The sequence below is a fragment of the Oncorhynchus gorbuscha genome, unplaced genomic scaffold (assembly GCF_021184085.1).
Source record: "Oncorhynchus gorbuscha isolate QuinsamMale2020 ecotype Even-year unplaced genomic scaffold, OgorEven_v1.0 Un_scaffold_1954, whole genome shotgun sequence".
Taxonomy (NCBI): Eukaryota; Metazoa; Chordata; class Actinopteri; order Salmoniformes; family Salmonidae; genus Oncorhynchus; species Oncorhynchus gorbuscha.
The window spans coordinates 1-20,000 of NW_025746595.1; the positions used below are offsets into that span (position 1 = coordinate 1).

At 45.4% G+C, this 20,000-nt stretch overlaps 2 pseudogenes; both read left to right on the forward strand.

Moving 5' to 3' along the window:
• The first annotated feature begins 105 nt into the window (after positions 1 to 105).
• LOC124024615 lies at positions 106 to 13,099 on the forward strand (annotated as a pseudogene).
• Positions 13,100 to 14,223: 1,124 nt separating this feature from the next.
• LOC124024616 overlaps positions 14,224 to 20,000 on the forward strand; it is a 12,783-nt pseudogene continuing 7,006 nt past the window's right edge.

Consider the following 20,000-nt stretch of genomic DNA (forward strand, 5'->3'; position numbering starts at 1 on the left):
AATTTGGACACTACATAGTCCCTTTCCGTTCATGACCCCTTGTTTTTCTCTCTGACCCCTCCTTCCCCTCCTTGACCTTTACTCTCTGACCCCTGCTGTTTTGCTACTTACAGATGGACCACATGGAACTGATCAAGGCTCTGATCGTGTTTGGAGCCGACGTGGAGATACACAATGACCTGGGAGAGACTCCTGGATTGATAGCAGCACGCACTAGTAAAGGTGAGAGGGAATAAAGAGAGGAGGGAGGGAAAAGGAGGATTGGGGAGAGGGTGAGACACCCGGACTCAAAGCATCACGCACTAGTAAAGGTGAGAGGGAATAAAGAGAGGAAAAAAAGGGATGGGAAAAGAAGGAATTGGTGGATGGAGGGATAGGTGAGCAAAGGAAGGAAGAATGGATGGGTGGATGGAGGGATAGATAGGTGAATGGAAAGGGATAAAAACAAGGAAGGAATGGATGGGTGGATGGAGGGATAGGTGAATGGAAAGGGAATGAATGAAAGAATGGGTGGATGGAGGGATAGAGAGCAAAGGAAGGAATGAATGGGTGGATGGAGGGATAGTGAGCAAAGGAATGAATGGGTGGATGGAGGGATAGAGAGCAAAGGGAAGGAATGAATGGGTGGATGGAGGGATAGTGAGCAAAGGGAATGAATGGGTGGATGGAGGGATAGAGAGCAAAGGGAAGGAATGAATGGGTGGATGGAGGGATAGTGAGCAAAGGGAATGAATGGGTGGATGGAGGGATAGTGAGCAAATGGAATGAATGGGTGGATGGAGGGATAGAGAGCAAAGGGAAGGAATGAATGGGTGGATGGAGGGATAGTGAGCAAAGGGAATGAATGGGTGGATGGAGGGATAGAGAGCAAAGGGAAGGAATGAATGGGTGGATGGGAGGAAGGAATAGATGGTGGATGGAAAAGGGAATGAATGGGTGGATGGAGGGATAGAGAGCAAAGGGAAGGAATGAATGGGTGGATGAATGGGTGGATGGAGGGATGGAGAGCAAAGGGAAGGAATGAATGGGTGGATGGAGGGATGAGAAAGGTAGAGGAGAGTTAGTTCCTTGCTGCCTTTATAAAGCGGTGACGTCACAAGCCAGCAGATGAATGACTCTTAACATTTACATTTAAGTCATTTAGCAGACGCTCTTATCCAGAGCGACTTACAAATTGGTGCATTCACCTTATGACATCCAGTGGACACAACACAACAACAATCTCACGTTGATGTGGATATTAATGAATCCTAACACAACAACAATCTCACGTTGATGTGGATATTAATGAATCCTAACACAACAACAATCTCACGTTGATGTGGATATTAATGAATCCTAACACAACAACAATCTCACGTTGATGTGGATATTAATGAATTCAAAAGCATGTGTTATTGTGGATGATATAGCATGTATGTGTTAAGGCTGTGTGAACATTAATATAACATTAACTACAGTGTATTGTGTTCATTGATCTGCTCATTGCCTCGATTACATTGATTAATCAGCTGTTTGAAATGTGCTGAAATGATCATAGGCCTTTGGCTCGAGGGTCACATTGCGGGGGACTTTCTGGGGATGACTATTTCCTGGGTTTTTTCCACCAACACTTGATTTGTCATCCACTGTCACTTAGGAAGCCAGCAGCCTGAGACGGGTTGCTAGCTAAGCTAACGTTTGTAAAGCTAGCGAGGTAGCTGAACATCATAGCTGAAAAAGCTTAGCTTGCCACCAAAGAGCTTGCTAAGACTATGTATATACAATCAAAGAAATATATAATGTTATTTCCGAACATTATCAGTGGTTTATAGCATTAATATAGCTAATGAAAGCTAATCAGTGCTGGCTGCTTTACGTTTAGCCTGTGGGGTTTGTTTGCTCTTAGCACAGACAATCAGTAGCATACAGCAGAGGTGAGCAGAGGTGAGCAGAGGTGAGCAGAGGTGAGCAGAGGTGAGCAGAGGTGAGCAGAGGTGAGCAGAGGTGAGCAGAGGTGAGCAGAGACATGAGACAAATTACCAACATAGTTGGATTCTTCATGTATTTTTACATGACACAATAACCGCTCACGAGACAGTCCGCCCTCGAATGCTAGCTGACGTTGGCTTGCAAGTCAGAATTGAAACAAGCTAACTAACGTGAGCAAGCAGGGATTTTAGCAAGCAGGTCGTATTGAAAGTTAGCTACGTCCTATCAAACCTGTCGCCTGGTGTTAATTTCTGTATTTTTGAAGTTATTGTCCATGTCAATCAACCCCTCGGTTGTGGTTTCCATGGTTATACATTTATATAGTTTTTATTAATTGATAATGTCTCAATACAAAAGAATACATGTTACAAATGTCTTTCTATGGAAACAATGCCTGTTGTTCCAATCTGCATGTGTGATTGTTTGTGTGTCAGTGTGAATGTCTGTATGATCTGTTTGACCACTCCTCTGTCTCTCCAACTGTCTCTCTCTCTCTAACTGACTGTTTGTGAAATTTAACATTTTGCTCTCTTCTCTCCCCTACTCTTTCACTCTTTCGTTCTCTCTTCTCTCCCCTACTCTTTCACTCTTTCGTTCTCTCTTCTCTCCCCTACTCTTTCACTCTTTCGTTCTCTCTTCTCTCCCCTACTCTTTCACTCTTTCGCTCTCTCGTTCTCTCTTCTCCTCTCTTTCTCTCGTTCTCTCGTTCTCTCGTTCTCTCGTTCTCTCGTTCTCTCGTTCTCTCGTTCTCTCGTTCTCTCGTTCTCTCGTTCTCTCTTCTCTCTTCTCTCTTCTCTCTTCTCTCGTTCTCTCCTCCTCTCTCTCCTCTCTCTCCTCTCTCTCCTCTCTTCTTCCTGCCTGTCATTGTGTGTGCATGTCTCTAACCCTGTGGCTTGGTGTGTTGATTGACTGAAGGTGCCAACAGAAAGGTGCTACTGGACATGCTGTGTAGTGTAGGGGGCATGGTGCTGCGCCCCCCTCCTCCCCCTCAACTCCCATCCTCCCCCCAAGAAGGTTGCTTCGTCACCAGGCATAGGTAAAGCCCCCCCAATCCTCAATCCCCAAATGTCTCTCTGACCCTTCTCCTCCTGGGGACATACAGTATGTATTAAGCATTTCAGAGTAGGAGTGCTAGGATCAGTTTTTGCCGTTCTGATCATAATGAGTTTGATAGAGGGGATCTGATCTTAGATCAGCACTCCTACTCTGAGATGTTTTATGAATACAGGCCCTGATACCATTTAATGTTTCACCCGCTGACCCCACCCCAATACCCCAGAACCACCCTCTTCTCTGACCCCCACCCCAATACCCCAGAACCTCCTTCTCTCTTCTCTGACCCCCACCCCAATACCCCAGAACCTCCTTCTCTCTTCTCTGACCCCCACCCCAATACCCCAGAACCTCCTTCTCTCTGCTCTGACCCCTCTGAACCCCCAGAACTCCCAGAACCTCCTTCTCTTCTGACCCCAACCCCAATACCCCAGAACCTCCTTCTCTCTCTTCTGACCCCTCATACCCCAGAACCACCCTCTCTTTTTTTCTCTGACCCCCCCCAACCCCCTTCTGACTCAACCCCCATACCCCAGAACCTCCTTCTCTCTCTTCTCTGACCCGAACCCCAATACCCCAGAACCTCCCTCTCTTCTCTGACCCCAATACCCCAGAACCTCCCTCCCTCTCTCTTCTCTGACCCCTCCTTTATTTGATGGTGTTTAATCCTTTCTTTCATCCCCTCTTTTTGTTTTCTGTCTTTTTTTTTTTTGTTACTGAAGTCTCCTCTCTCCGGCATCGTGATCCTCCTTACCTTATGGTCTCCCTCTCTCCTCTCTCCGGCATCGTGATCCTCCTTACCTTATGGTCTTCCTCTCTCCTCTCTCCGGCATCGTGATCCTCCTTACCTTATGGTCTCCCTCTCTCCGGCATCGTAATCCTCCTTACCTTATGGTCTCCCTCTCTCCGGCATCGTAATCCTCCTTACCTTATGGTCTCTCCTCTCTCCGGCATCGTGATCCTCCTTACCTTATGGTCTCCCTCTCTCCTCTCTCCGGCATCGTGATCCTCCTTACCTTATGGTCTTCCTCTCTCCTCTCTCCGGCATCGTGATCCTCCTTACCTTATGGTCTCCTCCCAGATCTCTCCTCTCTCCGGCATCGTGATCCTCCTTACCTTATGGTCTTCCCTCTCTCTCCTCTCTCCGGCATCGTGATCCTCCTTACCTTATGGTCTTCCTCTCTCCTCTCTCTCCCTCTCTCCTCCGGCATCGTGATCCTCCTTACCTTATGGTCTTTCCTCTCCTCTCTCCTCTCTCCGGCATCGTGATCCTCCTTACCTTATGGTCTTCCTCTCTCCCTCTCTCTCCTCTCTCCGGCATCGTGATCCTCCTTACCTTATGGTCTTCCTCTTCCTCTCTCCTCTCTCTCCGGCATCGTGATCCTCCTTACCTTATGGTCTTCCTCTCTCCTCTCTCCTCTCTCCGGCATCGTGATCCTCCTTACCTTATGGTCTCCTCTCTCCTCTCCTCTCTCTCCGGCATCGTGATCCTCCTTACCTTATGGTCTTCCCCTTTTGAAGACTTTCTCCTTTTCCTTCTTTCTCTCTTTTTCACCCTTTTTTCTTTTTCCTCCCTTCGTCAGTCCCTTCAAACATTCATCTGCTTTGTTTTTAATTCATCCTTCCCTCTATCGCTCCATCTGTATTCTCCCCTCTCTTCTCTCCCTGCAGTTTGAGTTATGCTGTTACTTCTCCCCTCTCTTCTCTCCCTGCAGTTTGAGTTATGCTGTTACTTCTCCCCTCTCTTCTCTCTTCCCACTTCTCTCTCCTTTTCCCCCCAGGCTCCTCCCCTTCTCTCTGTCCCTCTCTTCCATTCCACTCTGCGCTCCTATTGGTTGATTAGACCTGGGTCCTTGTCTGTGATTGGCCGACAGGGTTCGAGGACATCATGCACGTTGCGGCGGCGGTGGGTGCGATGTGTCGCGGCCGGGAGGAAGTGGACGGGTTCAAAACAGGAAGCAGGAAGTACGTTTCTGTGTATCTTATTTTGGTTATTTAGAAATGTATCAGTTTTTTTTCTTAATTCAACGTCCTGCTGATCTGTGTGATTCTTTGGTTGGTTGATTAATTATAACACCAGTTTGAATGAATAGTCAAGTGTACAATATAGACGAATGACTTTATATATTGTCTGAATGGCTTGTTCCTCTTTCTCCTGCTGTGTAAGAGTCTTTCTAATGGCCTCCTCTCTCCTCTAGGATAGACAGACTGATGTGTAATGGTCTCCTCCTCTAGGATAGACAGACTGCTGTGTAATGGTCTCCTCTAGGATAGACAGACTGCTGTGTAATGGTCTCCTCTAGGATAGACAGACTGCTGTGTAAGAGTCACACTAATGGCCTCCTCTCTCCTCTAGGATAGACAGACTGCTGTGTCTGGATGGAGGGGCATTAAGGGAAAACTGGTTCTGATCCAGTTGTTAATCTCCCTGGAGAAAGAGGCAGGCAGGCCCATCAGGAACTCTTTGACTGGGTTTCTGGGACCAGCACAGGGGGCATGCAGCCCTGGCTATCGTCCATGGTGAGATGTTACTGCGTGTGTATTAACTTGAGTGTCTGTGAGCAGAGAAACTCATATGGTGTGATGTGTTTTTATATAGTTGATGTGGTCCTCAATAGTTTTAATGGATTGTTTTTTCATACAAAGTTGTCCCTAACTTCTTAAAGAGCAGCCTTGAACCGTAGACCCTTTCCACATTAAATGTTTTTGTGAGATGCTGTCGTACCTTTCCAGGTAAGGATATGGAGTAATTCTCCTCTCTCTCTTCTTTCTCTCCCCCCCAGGTAAGGATATGGAGTATCTGCGATGCCTCTACTTCCGTATGAAGGAGCAAGTGTTCAAGGGGTCACGACCCTACGAGTCGGCCCCTCTGGAGGACTTCCTGAAGAAAGAGTTCGGCGAGAACACCATGATGACAGACGTACGGCACCCCAGGTAACCATGGCAACACTCTGGCTTTGTCTGATTGGTCAATTCAGGGAGCTGCTGTAATACTAACACTATTTCATTAGTTTCAATTGTATTTTCATGAGCTATGAATGTACGTTTTCTCTCATCCTGAGGTTTCCTTTGTCTCTCTAATATTGTCTCTGTGTGTGTGTGTGTCTCTGTGTGTGTGTGTCTCTGTCTGTCTCCACAGGGTGATGGTAACCAGTGTGCTGGCAGACAGACATCCAGGAGAGCTCCATCTCTTTAGGAACTATGACCCCCCCTCCCTGCCCAGAGAACGCCCCTACGCTGGCACAGCCACCTTCCTTCCCCTCACCATACCACAAGGTAACAGAGTGGAGGGGACAGGCTGTGTTTGTGTTCTACCTCAGTGTGTGTGAAGTGATAATGGCCATGTACTGTTATAATCTCCACCTGGCACAGCCAGAAGAGGACTGACCCCTCAGTGTCTGGTTCCTCTCTAGGTTACTTCCTAGGTTCCTGCCTTTCTAAGGAGTTCTTCCTAGGTTCCTGCCTTTCTAAGGAGTTCTTCCTAGGTTCCTGCCTTTCTAGGGAGTTCTTCCTAGGTTCCTGCCTTTCTAAGGAGTTCTTCCTAGGTTCCTGCCTTTCTAAGGAGTTCTTCCTAGGTTCCTGCCTTTCTAAGGAGTTCTTCCTAGGTTCCTGCCTTTCTAAGGAGTTCTTCCTAGGTTCCTGCCTTTCTAAGGAGTTCTTCCTAGGTTCCTGCCTTTCTAAGGAGTTCTTCCTAGGTTCCTGCCTTTCTAAGGAGTTCTTCCTAGGTTCCTGCCTTTCTAAGGAGTTCTTCCTAGGTTCCTGCCTTTCTAAGGAGTTCTTCCTAGGTTCCTGCCTTTCTAAGGAGTTCTTCCTAGGTTCCTGCCTTTCTAAGGAGTTCTTCCTAGGTTCCTGCCTTTCTAAGGAGTTCTTCCTAGGTTCCTGCCTTTCTAAGGAGTTCTTCCTAGGTTCCTGCCTTTCTAAGGAGTTCTTCCTAGGTTCCTGCCTTTCTAAGGAGTTCTTCCTAGGTTCCTGCCTTTCTAAGGAGTTCTTCCTAGGTTCCTGCCTTTCTAAGGAGTTCTTCCTAGGTTCCTGCCTTTCTATGGAGTTCTTCCTAGGTTCCTGCCTTTCTAAGGAGTTCTTCCGAGCCACCGTGCTTCTACATCTGCATCTTGCTGGTTGGGGTTTTAGTCTGGGTTTCTGTATAAGCACGTTGTGACATCAGCTGATGTAGAAAGGGCTTTATAAAAACATTTGATTGATAATGATCGCCCTGTGGTCTGAGTGTCGGTGTTTGGAGTGTGTGTGTCAGGGCCAGCTGTGTTTCCATCTGGTGGTGGTATGAGTGTGTGTGTGTTGTTTTTTCAGGATGGGAGGATGAGGATGTGTTGATAGTTGGATACACTCAGGAACCTGCTAAAAAACATAGGAAGGTGACCGACCAAGGTGTGTGTGTTATGGCTCTGTGTATGTTATGTCTGTGTGTGGTCTGACTCTGACTGTGTGTGTGTGTGTGTGTGTGTGTGTGTGTGTGTGTGTGTGTGTGTGTGTGTGTGTGTGTGTGATGCCTGTTCTCTCTGAGTGTAGGTGAAAGGGTCACAGTGAAGATGCTTGGTGAATCATCTGCTCTCACACCTCACCAATTTCACTAACTTTTTTCATCATCAATCATGATTTTGTCTGATTGACTGGTTGACTTGATGCTTAGCCCCAACCCTCTTGGCCTTTCAGAGCAGGTCGTGTGGAGAGCCGCCCGTTCCAGTGGCGCCGCCCCCACCTACTTCCGACCAATGGGGCGGTTTCTGGACGGAGGGTTGCTGGCCAATAACCCGACACTGGATGCCATGACTGAGATCCACCAATACAACAAATCCCTGAAAACAGAGGTGTGACTCTAAGAAGTTTCATCTGAAATGTTCCTTTTGTACTGACTCGTCTGTTTAACATCTCTGTCTCTCTCTCTCTCTGTGTTTAATTTGAATGTAGGGGCGTGGCCTGGAGGTGCAGCGTCTAGGTGTGGTGGTTTCTTTAGGGACAGGTAAGAGCTTTATATAGGTATATTATAATATGTAGAGATCATATGGATGTGTATATTATATTTATTAGGACAGGTAGAGCTTTATATAGGTATATTATAATATGTAGAGATCATATGGATGTGTATATTATATTTATTAGGACAGGTAAGAGCTTTATATAGGTATGTTATAATATGTAGAGATCATATGGATGTGTATATTTATTGGGACAGGTAAGAGCTTTATATTGGTATGTTATAATATGTAGACATCATATGGATGTGTATATTATATTTATTAGGACAGGTTGAGCTTTATATTGGTATGTTATAATATGTAGACATCATATGGATGTGTATATTATTATATTGGGACAGGTAAGCCTCCCCAGGTAGTGGTGAACTCTGTAGATGTGTTCAGACCCTCCAACCCTCTGGAACTGGCCAAGAGCTTTGTAGGCGCCAAGGAGCTGGGCAAGATGCTGGTGGACTGCGTGAGTTGGTTTAACGATTGGTTGGTATCCTGCATAGTTAAATGTTTGCATTAGTGAAACGTAGGTGACACTAATAGCTGATAGTAATTCACATTTTAAAAATCTTCATTTTCATTCAACATTTCCGCTCTGAAACCAATGTCCTAGTGGTCCCTGTTTTAGAGGTCCCTGTATTATTACTCATCTGCAACACACTGATTTCCTCTGTCTCTCTCTCTCCCTCCTTCTGTCTGTCAGTGTACAGACTCTGATGGTTGTGCTGTGGACAGGGCCCGGTCCTGGTGTGAGATGACTGATACTGTCTACCACAGGTCAGTCTGACACTAACCTCGTCATACTAATACTGTCTACCACAGGTCAGTCTGACACTAACCTCATCATAATAATACTGTCTACCACAGGTCAGTCTGACACTAACCTCATCATACTGATACTGTCTACCACAGGTCAGTCTGACACTAACCTCATCATACTGATACTGTCTACCACAGGTCAGTCTGACACTAACCTCGTCATACTGATACTGTCTACCACAGGTCAGTCTGACACTAACCTCGTCATACTGTCTACCACAGGTCAGTCTGACACTAACCTCGTCATACTAATACTGTCTACCACAGGTCAGTCTGACACTAACCTCATCATAATAATACTGTCTACCACAGGTCAGTCTGACACTAACCTCGTCATACTGATACTGTCTACCACAGGTCAGTCTGACACTAACCTCGTCATACTGTCTACCACAGGTCAGTCTGACACTAACCTCATCATACTAATACTGTCTACCACAGGTCAGTCTGACACTAACCTCATCATACTAATACTGTCTACCACAGGTCAGTCTGACACTAACCTCGTCATACTGTCTACCACAGGTCAGTCTGACACTAACCTCATCATACTGATACTGTCTACCACAGGTCAGTCTGACACTAACCTCATCATACTGATACTGTCTACCACAGGTCAGTCTGACACTAACCTCGTCATACTGATACTGTCTACCACAGGTCAGTCTGACACTAACCTCATCATACTGATACTGTCTACCACGGGTCAGTCTGACACTAACCTCGTCATACTGATACTGTCTACCACGGGTCAGTCTGACACTAACCTCGTCATACTGATACTGTCTACCACAGGTCAGTCTGACACTAACCTCATCATACTGATACTGTCTACCACAGGTCAGTCTGACACTAACCTCGTCATACTGTCTACCACAGGTCAGTCTGACACTAACCTCGTCATACTGTCTACCACAGGTCAGTCTGACACTAACCTCGTCATACTAATACTGTCTACCACAGGTCAGTCTGACACTAACCTCATCATACTGTCTACCACAGGTCAGTCTGACACTAACCTCGTCATACTGATACTGTCTACCACAGGTCAGTCTGACACTAACCTCATCATACTGTCTACCACAGGTCAGTCTGACACTAACCTCGTCATACTGTCTACCACAGGTCAGTCTGACACTAACCTCGTCACACTGTCTACCACAGGTCAGTCTGACACTAACCTCGTCATACTGTCTACCACAGGTCAGTCTGACACTAACCTCATCATACTGATACTGTCTACCACAGGTCAGTCTGACACTAACCTCGTCATACTGTCTACCACAGGTCAGTCTGACACTAACCTCGTCATACTGATACTGTCTACCACAGGTCAGTCTGACACTAACCTCATCACACTGTCTACCACAGGTCAGTCTGACACTAACCTCGTCATACTGTCTACCACAGGTTGTTTGTTTTGGCACGGCACATGCACCTGAATGCACTCAGGTCTCCTTTCTATGGGCACCTAAGTTACAATCTGTTTGCCTTGTGAAACCCTGTAAGATCCTATTTTACATGTTGGCAATGGAACAAGCTGTCACATGATGCCCACCTGACACAAATTGCAATTTATAACAGACCTGTTTTTGTATTGTGTGAACGTCAACAGTAATTGTTTTTGTATTGTGTGAACATCAACAGTAATTGTTTTTGTATTGTGTGAATGTCAACAGTAATTGTGTAATTGCAGGGTTGCGTTCCAAACAAATCAACTACAAGTGTCCTTGATGAGGTTCCTCAACGGCACAGCTAGGAGAGCTCCAAACAACACCTTATAGTTGAGACTGTTCTCACACTGGAGAGGTGTCTCCACTTGGAGACACCAGTTGGTCCTCACTGGAGAGGTGTGTCTCCACTTGGAGACACCAGTTGGTCCTCACTGGAGAGGTGTGTGTCTCCACTTGGAGACACCAGTTGGTCCTCACTGGAGAGGTGTGTGTGTCTCCACTTGGAGACACCAGTTGGTCCTCACTGGAGAGGTGTGTGTGTCTCCACTTGGAGACACCAGTTGGTCCTCACTGGAGAGGTGTGTGTGTGTCTCCACTTGGAGACACCAGTTGGTCCTCACTGGAGAGGTGTGTGTGTCTCCACTTGGAGACACCAGTTGGTCCTCACTGGAGAGGTGTGTGTCTCCACTTGGAGACACCAGTTGGTCCTCACTGGAGAGGTGTGTGTGTGTGTGTCTCCACTTGGAGACACCAGTTGGTCCTCACTGGAGAGGTGTGTGTGTGTCTCCACTTGGAGACACCAGTTGGTCCTCACTGGAGAGGTGTGTGTGTCTCCACTTGGAGACACCAGTTGGTCCTCACTGGAGAGGTGTGTGTGTGTCTCCACTTGGAGACACCAGTTGGTCCTCACTGGAGAGGTGTGTGTGTGTGTGTGTCTCCACTTGGAGACACCAGTTGGTCCTCACTGGAGAGGTGTGTGTGTGTGTTGGTCCACTGGACTTGGAGACACCAGTTGGTCCTCACTGGAGAGGTGTGTGTGTGTGTGTCTCCACTTGGAGACACCAGTTGGTCCTCACTGGAGAGGTGTGTGTGTGTGTCTCCACTTGGAGACACCAGTTGGTCCTCACTGGAGAGGTGTGTGTGTGTGTGTCTCCACTTGGAGACACCAGTTGGTCCTCACTGGAGAGGTGTGTGTGTGTGTGTCTCCACTTGGAGACACCAGTTGGTCCTCACTGGAGAGGTGTGTGTGTGTGTGTGTCTCCACTTGGAGACACCAGTTGGTCCTCACTGGAGAGGTGTGTGTGTGTGTGTCTCCACTTGGAGACACCAGTTGGTCCTCACTGGAGAGGTGTGTGTGTGTGTGTCTCCACTTGGAGACACCAGTTGGTCCTCACTGGAGAGGTGTGTGTGTGTGTGTGTGTCTCCACTTGGAGACACCAGTTGGTCCTCACTGGAGAGGTGTGTGTGTCTCCACTTGGAGACACCAGTTGGTCCTCACTGGAGAGGTGTGTGTGTGTGTCTCCACTTGGAGACACCAGTTGGTCCTCACTGGAGAGGTGTGTGTGTGTGTGTCTCCACTTGGAGACACCAGTTGGTCCTCACTGAAACTCTTGTCATTGTTTTGTGTCTTGTGTTGCACCTCCCCCACGTTTTCCAGGAATATTCTTATGTTACTGAATGTATCCGGAGTATTTTCAGTTTTGAAGTCAACACATGGAGCGAAAGAACAGTAAATGTAAAATGCACATAAAGTCAAGTGTTTGGCTTCAGTGTTGTCAGGTGAATTGTTTTCTTCAGTCTAATCATTTCCCCATTATCTCCAAAACGGTTCCCTTTCCATTGCTACAGCGGTTATGCATTTCATCTTTATTCTTTATTCCATAAAGGCCAATTCCCACAAGTGTAACAGGTTAAAAACATTCTGTGTGACACTGTGCTCTTGTTGAACTAGCCTGCTCTCTCCTCCCATCCCCCCAGACTGAGCCCCCAGCTCTCCCAGGAAGTGATGCTGGATGAGGTGAGTGACGCCGTGCTGGTGGACATGCTGTGGGAGACCCAGATGTACCTCTACGAACAGAGGGAGAACGTCCAACTCCTGGCACAGCAACTACTCAACGGCTACTGAGGAGAGGAGAGGGAAGGATGGGAGGATGCTATGGGAATCCCAGATGTACCTCTACGAACAGAGGGAGAACGTCCAACTCCTGGCACAGCAACTACTCAACGGCTACTGAGGAGAGGAGAGGGAAGGATGGGAGGATGCTATGGGAATCCCAGATGTACCTCTATGAACAGTGGGGCATCATACAACTACTGGCACAGCAACTACTCAACGGCTACTGAGGAGAGGAGAGGGAAGGATGGGAGGATGCTATGGGAATCCCAGATGTACCTCTATGAACAGTGGGGCATCATACAACTACTGGCACAGCAACTACTCAACGGCTACTGAGGAGAGGAGAGGGAAGGATGGGAGGATGCTATGGGAATCCCAGATGTACCTCTATGAACAGTGGGGCATCATACAACTACTGGCACTACAGGGGTTTGTTCATTATGCCGATTCTGTGGCAAAACGTTTTGTCAACAGAAGCAAATGGAAGGAAACGGGGAGTGACCTACCAATTTGTTCAGTAGAAACAAATTTTCTATTGGGGTGTAATCATAGTGTAGATGACAAATGTACTTGGACATTTGCTCTGAGCTTTTTCATCACCTGGTGGTTTGTCAGAGCGGTAGAGAGACAAACAGAGAGGGGAAGAGGTAGAGAGAGACACACAGAGACACACAGAGACACACACAGAGACACACAGAGACACACAGAGACACACAGAGAGACACACAGAGAGACACACAGAGAGACACACAGAGAGACACACAGAGAGACACACAGAGAGGAAGATAAAGAAGAGTAGTTTCTTCTCTTTCAATAAGTCAGTCACAAAACCTGGGGAAAGGAAGATTCAGCTTTGCACAACAGTCCTGAGACTGACCCAGTTCCCAAATTATATAAAAAATAAAGATCAGAAACATTTATAGTGGAAAAGATAAGAAATAGGGATTTTAGGTTGTACAGTTGACCTCTTCTTGACATATCCTGACGTTGTATTTATTTATTGAGCAAATCCTTCAAATAATCAGTTTACATTCCAATAAAACAAATGCAGCCATGTAAATGATGTGAATCACTGTTTTGCATCATTATTACCACATACTACACCCATAATCCCTCAAACCGACATCCCCATTCAAGTCAACGAGGCCTTAATGGGAGGCTGGCGGGCCATTCTGAACCTGGTCAATAAGAAACTCTTGTTTCGTTGCAACATGTTCTACTATGATTTTAACTACGGTGTGCACTAATGATCTGACCCGGATCTATCTCTTGTAACTACTTTTGTCCTATCATATCTGCCTTCTGCAGTCTTAACTCATCCCAATGGGTTGTGATACTATCTATCTGCACTGTTTGTCTGTCTGAAATGGCACCTGGTCAAAAGTAAGTCTACCTCGTGAATAGGATGTTATTCCAGACTCAAGACTTTCAGTTTTTAACTGAACTCCACTACTTGTTTGTATTAATATCCTATGTATGGTTTTATTTGTGTGGCTTTATTATTGATGATGAAGTGGATATATGAATAAAATAGTAACTATGGAACTGAATCATTGATTTTTATTTATTAATTGTATGCAGTGGTGGGTAAGGACCATTTTAAGACGTCATTTCTAAGTAACAATTTGGTAAACACAGAGCTGTAAATAAAGGGATCCCATCTCGGTTGCTATGCCTACAGGTAGTGTGATGTTTTTCTACATTTTTGAGAGTATAGATTTTGAACTTTCGTCTTTACCTTATGCACAGGAAATGTGTCCCAGTGTGTGTTTATTATTACCGTAATCTAATACTACATTTAGTGCTCCGAGTGTGAGCCTACCTACCTACGTCCCTCCCTGTGGTGGTGGCTGAGTTGGAACAGGGGATGTTTTCATCCTTTCACTCTGATCCATCCATCTATAATTCAGCTGACCCGGCCGTATCGGTGTCTCTTTCCTTCCCTCTGTTAAATTGGCGTATGATGCAGGGATGAAGAGGCTGGTTAACGAATGGGAGAAAGAGGGAGCGAGAGAAAGGAGCGATCACAACAGGTTGTTGTTGGTGGCAGAAAGAACAAGGGAACAACGAGGCAGAAGGAGGAGTGGGTTAGTAGCCAAGGTGACTTTCACTATCAAAAGAAAAGAAGCCTGTAACTGAATACGCTGATTAGTACCTAGCTATCCGACTACCAACTAAATTGTTTTATTTCTTAACTTTCAACTAGTACTCTGGAGTATAAAGAGAATAGTTTATTCATGTATATTTCCTAATTATTCCGTTTTTGTTTTGTGGAAATCGAAGCGGTTACTATGTCGGGGGCGAACAGTGATCAGTTACATAGGTCTACATTGTCTGTGTACGCGGTAAGTATATATTTTATGGTAGGCTAATACTATGAATTAGATTATTGAAATGTTGTAAATAGAGTATTGGCAGTAATCTACCCCCATCTTCCACACTCCAATAATACTCTAAATGCGGGTGTATTGGGGTTAAAATGTACAAAAACTCTTCAAACATTTTACTGGGTGGTTCGAGCACTGAATTCTGATTGGCTGACAGCCGTTGTATATCAGTCAATATACCAGGATATGACAACTTGTATTTCTACTGCTCTAATTACGTTGGTAACCAGTTTATAATAGCAGTAAGGCACCTCAGGGTTTGTGATACAGTGGGCTCCAAAATTAGTGGCACCCCTGACTGGCAATACACAAACAATGCTTTAATTAACAAATATAAACAATATCATTATAGAGAAACTCAAAATACCAACATGTGAGAAATACTGTACTTTATTAATGTTTCAATGGAGCCAACCAAAATAATTTATTGATTTAATTAAAAATCAATGTCCTCCAAATCAAGGTTTCACAATTAATGGCACCTTAAAGATTGTAAGTAACATCAACCCAAATTAAACCACTTAAATTCCACTTATTTAAGTGATGTTTTGGGGCTGTTTTAATTCCAGTGGTCCAGGGACACTGGTTAAGATTGATGGCATAATGAATTCCACCAAGTATCAGGCAATTTTGGCTGACGATCTTGTTGCCTCTGCCAGAAGGCTGGGACTTGGCCATATATGGACTTTCCAACAAGACAATGACCTGAAACATACCTCAAGATCCACACAGAAATGGTTCTGTGACAACGAAGTCAATGTTCTGCCATGGCCATCTCAGTCGCCGGACCTCAATCCTATCTAAACCTGTGGGCTGAGTTGAAGAGGGCAGTTGATAAGCGCAAACCCAAGAATGTGAAGGATCTTGAAAGGATCTGCACAGAGGAATGGTCCAAAATCCCTCCAAATGTGTTCCTTAACCTTGTCAAACATCACAGGAAAAGACTTATCCTTGCCAGAGGTGGTTGCACTAAGTAGTAAATGAGGAGTGCCAATAATGATGAAACCTTGGTTTTGGTAAAATGTATTTTGTATTAAATAATTGTTTGATTTTGGTTGGTTCCATTGAAACATTAATAAAGCACAGTATTTCTCACATGTTGGTATTTTGAGTTTATCTCTATAATGATATTGTTTATATTTTTTAAAGTATTGTTTGTGCATTGCCAGTCAGGGGTGCCAGTAATTTTGGAGCCCACTGTATATGGCCAATATACCACGGCTAAGGGCTGTATATCCAGCCATTCCACATTGTGTTGAGCTAAGAACAGCCCTTAGCCGTGGTATATCAGCCATATACCACACTCCTTTGGGCCTTATTGATTAAATATACAATCACTTGTAAGCCGTACTAAACACAAGGCATAGCATTTAGTTTTAGCCAATATTCAATGTTTGTTTGTTCTGTGTTCTCTTCCATAGAACCTGATGGAACAGTTCAACCCAGGCCTACAGACGCTAGTTACATTAGGAAACAGCTATGTCAAGGCTTTCCAAGGTGAGTGTGTATATGAGCGAGTGTGTGTGAAAGTTAATACATAAGTATGCATTTGTGTCATTGTGTGTGGGGGTCATCCCTCTGACAAGTTCCCTAGACGTCGTTGGGCTGACATGATGTCATCTTCCTTCCTCTGACTGATATAAACAGTACAAGGCATCTATCACAGGTCAGATAGTTAGCAGGAAGATTTAACATGGTAAAGACAGGCCTGTTTCCCATCGAGGTAGAAGATAGCAGGTCAGCTAGTTAGGTCAGCTAACATGGTAAACAGATACCTGTTGCCCATCGAGGTAGAAGTTAGCAGGTAGATGTAACATGGTAAACAGATGCCTGTTGCCCATCGAGGTAGAAGCTAGCAGGTAGATGTAACATGGTAAACAGATGCCTGTTTCCCATCGAGGTAGAAGTTAGCAGGTAGATGTAACATGGTAAACAGATGCCTATTGCCCATCGAGGTAGAAGTTAGCAGGTAGATGTAACATGGTAAACAGATGCCTGTTGCCCATCGAGGTAGAAGTTAGCAGGTAGATGTAACATGGTAAACAGATGCCTGTTTCCCATCGAGGTAGAAGTTAGCAGGTAGATGTAACATGGTAAACAGATGCCTGTTGCCCATCGAGGTAGAAGTTAGCAGGTAGATGTAACATGGTAAACAGATGCCTGTTGCCCATCGAGGTAGAAGTTAGCAGGTAGATGTAACATGGTAAACAGATGCTTGTTGCCCATCGAGGTAGAAGTTAGCAGGTAGATGTAACATGTTAAACAGATGCCTGTTGCCCATCGAGGTAGAAGTTAGCAGGTAGATGTAACATGGTAAATAAAGGCCTGTTTCCCATCGAGGTAGAAGTTAGCAGGTAGATGTAACATGGTAAACAGATGCCTGTTTCCCATCGAGGTAGAAGTTAGCAGGTAGATGTAACATGGTAAACAGATGCCTGTTGCCCATCGAGGTAGAAGTTAGCAGGTAGATGTAACATGATAAATAAAGGCCTGTTTCCCATAGAGGTAGAAAGAGGACTCATCTTTGTATCTGTGCCATGATGGCTTCTGTGACTTTAAAATGGTGGAAACCTTCATTGGCAATGTCCACGCTAAAACAGCTGCTATCGATCCAGAGCCCTCGTTCCACCTCTATGGATGTTACCTAACCACTGGGCTATTTATGGACCCAGTCTTACCTGTATCAGGTGTCAATCACCACAGGTGTTTTACTTATTGGGTCAATTGTTTGGGACAGTTAAGATATGATTACAACGTTTGGTTTGTGTCATTATTGGGCTTGTGAGTTAATAGCTATAATGCTAACAGGTAGGTGTGTGTGTGTGTGTGTGTGTGTGTGTGTGTGTGTGTGTGTGTGTGTGTGTGTGTGTGTGTGTGTGTGTGTGTGTGTGTGTGTGTGTGTGTGTGTGTGTGTGTGTGTGTGTGTGTGTGTGTGTGTGTGTGTGTGTGTGTGTGTGTGTGCTGCAGCCTTGGCTGTTACCAGTGAGGCCTACTTTAGTGCTGTAGCGAAGATGGGAGAACAGGCACTTCACACACTCTCCCTCTCGCTCACTTGCAAGTGTGTGTGTATGTCTGTCTACTGTATTGTACCATAGAACCAGCTACAATGGGCCAAGCACAGACTGGGGCTATTTTAAAGGTAGACTCAGCGATATGACCTAGATGCAGAAAGTCAATAGCATAGTGGGTCAATTTCTGCAACAACTAAGAACTTCTCCTCTGTTTGGTGCCCTGGCTACCGCGCTGTGAACAGTGTGATGTGAACCTGTGCGCAGATACTGTGTGTGACTGTGAAAGCAAAGTCTTGCATCTTGCTCATCTCAATATCTGTGGTGCTGCTCGCGACAGAGTTTTTGCTGAGTCTACCTCTACCTCTTTGAGTAACTTTGAGGTTGTTGTGGCAGGCGGTGTGGATGACTCGGCTAATAAATAGCAATAAGAACAGAGTTTACTGAGAGGTAAGGATTGAATGATCACACACACACACACACACACACACACACACACACACACACACACACACACACACACACACACACACACACACACACACACACACACACACACACACACACACACACACACACACACACACACACACACACACACACACACACACACACACACACACACACACACACAGACACACAGACACACACACACACACACACAGACACAGTAGGGCCAGTTGAGCTAATGAATTGAGTGGGCCGAAAGACTGTCATCTATAATTCAAAGCAGCTACCTGATCCTCTCTTCATGGTCACACTGCTGCGCTGACCTTCTCACTTGGCTGACCTGCTGTAGCTACACTGTCATGCTAGCCTAGCTCTGACGCACGGCCCCCATTCGTTCCCCATGAGATGCTATTGTCAGTGCTAATAAGGCTAGGTTGCTAGCTCTGATGCACGGCCCCATTCATTCCCCTATGAGATGCTATCGTCATTGCAAATTGGTGATACTAATGTGTGTATGTGTGATCCACAGGAGACGTCCTGGTACAGATATCTGAGACACAGAGAAGACTCACCGCTGAGATGGAGGGAGAGTGGTCAGTATCTGTTTTATCTATGTCTATATGTTCCTAATCCTATTTAGTGTCTTTATACCTCCTATTTATCTATGTTTATTTACAATATGTCCACCCCACTGTTTCCATCCACAGCATGTGTGTGGACACTGCCATAGAGTGTAACATTGTTGTTCTTCCCCCCTCAGGGTGTAACGTTGTAATTCTTCCCTTCAGATTCGATGGTTCCAGGTAGAAGTTTTACAGGCCATGGAGAAGAATGTCAAGTTGGATGAAGAGTACATTGACGTGAGTATCTGGGTGTGTGTGTGTGTGTGTCTGTGTGTACTAACATACTCCTATATCTCTTCCACAGGGCAGTCGCAAGGTGTATGAGCTGGAGGTGAGGAACCAGGCAGAAGCTCTGGAGAGACAGCTGAGAAGAGGAGCCTTCAGAGACTCACTGGTACATACACACACACACGCACGCAAACACACGCACGCACGCACGCAAACACACACGCACGCACGCACACACACACTCTTACTGACACTTGTGGCTGCTTTGCCTGATGTATTGTCCTATATATATATTTTAATCCCACCCCCATTCCCACAGGAGGTATTTTTGCCTTTTGGCAGGCCGTCATTGTAAATAAGAATTTGTTCTTAACTGACTTGCCTAGTTAAATACATAAAATAATAAAGACACACACACCATCCTCCTTTTACAGTTAAATCAGACACTGTCCAACACTACCACATTCCATACAGTAATGGTGTGTGTGTGTGTGTGTGTGTGTGTGTGTTGTGTGTGTGTGTGTGTGTGTGTGTGTGTGTGTGTGTGTGTGTGTGTGTGTGTGTGTGTGTGTGTGTGTGTGTGTGTGTGTGTGTGTGTGTGTGTGTGTGTGTGTGTGTGTGTGTGTGTTCTCTAGAGCACAGTGAGTACATGCAGTACCCGGGAGACAGAGTCAACATGACATTATGAAGGAGGAGGAGAGGGAGGTCAGTCGCTACCATTATTAAAACATTACCAACACAATTACTATTAGAACCATTAACACATTACCAACACAATTACTATTAGAACCGTTATTAACACATTACCAACACAATTACTATTAGAACCGTTATTAACACATTACCAACACAATTACTATTAGAACCATTATTAATACATTACCAAAACAATTACTATTAGAACCGTTA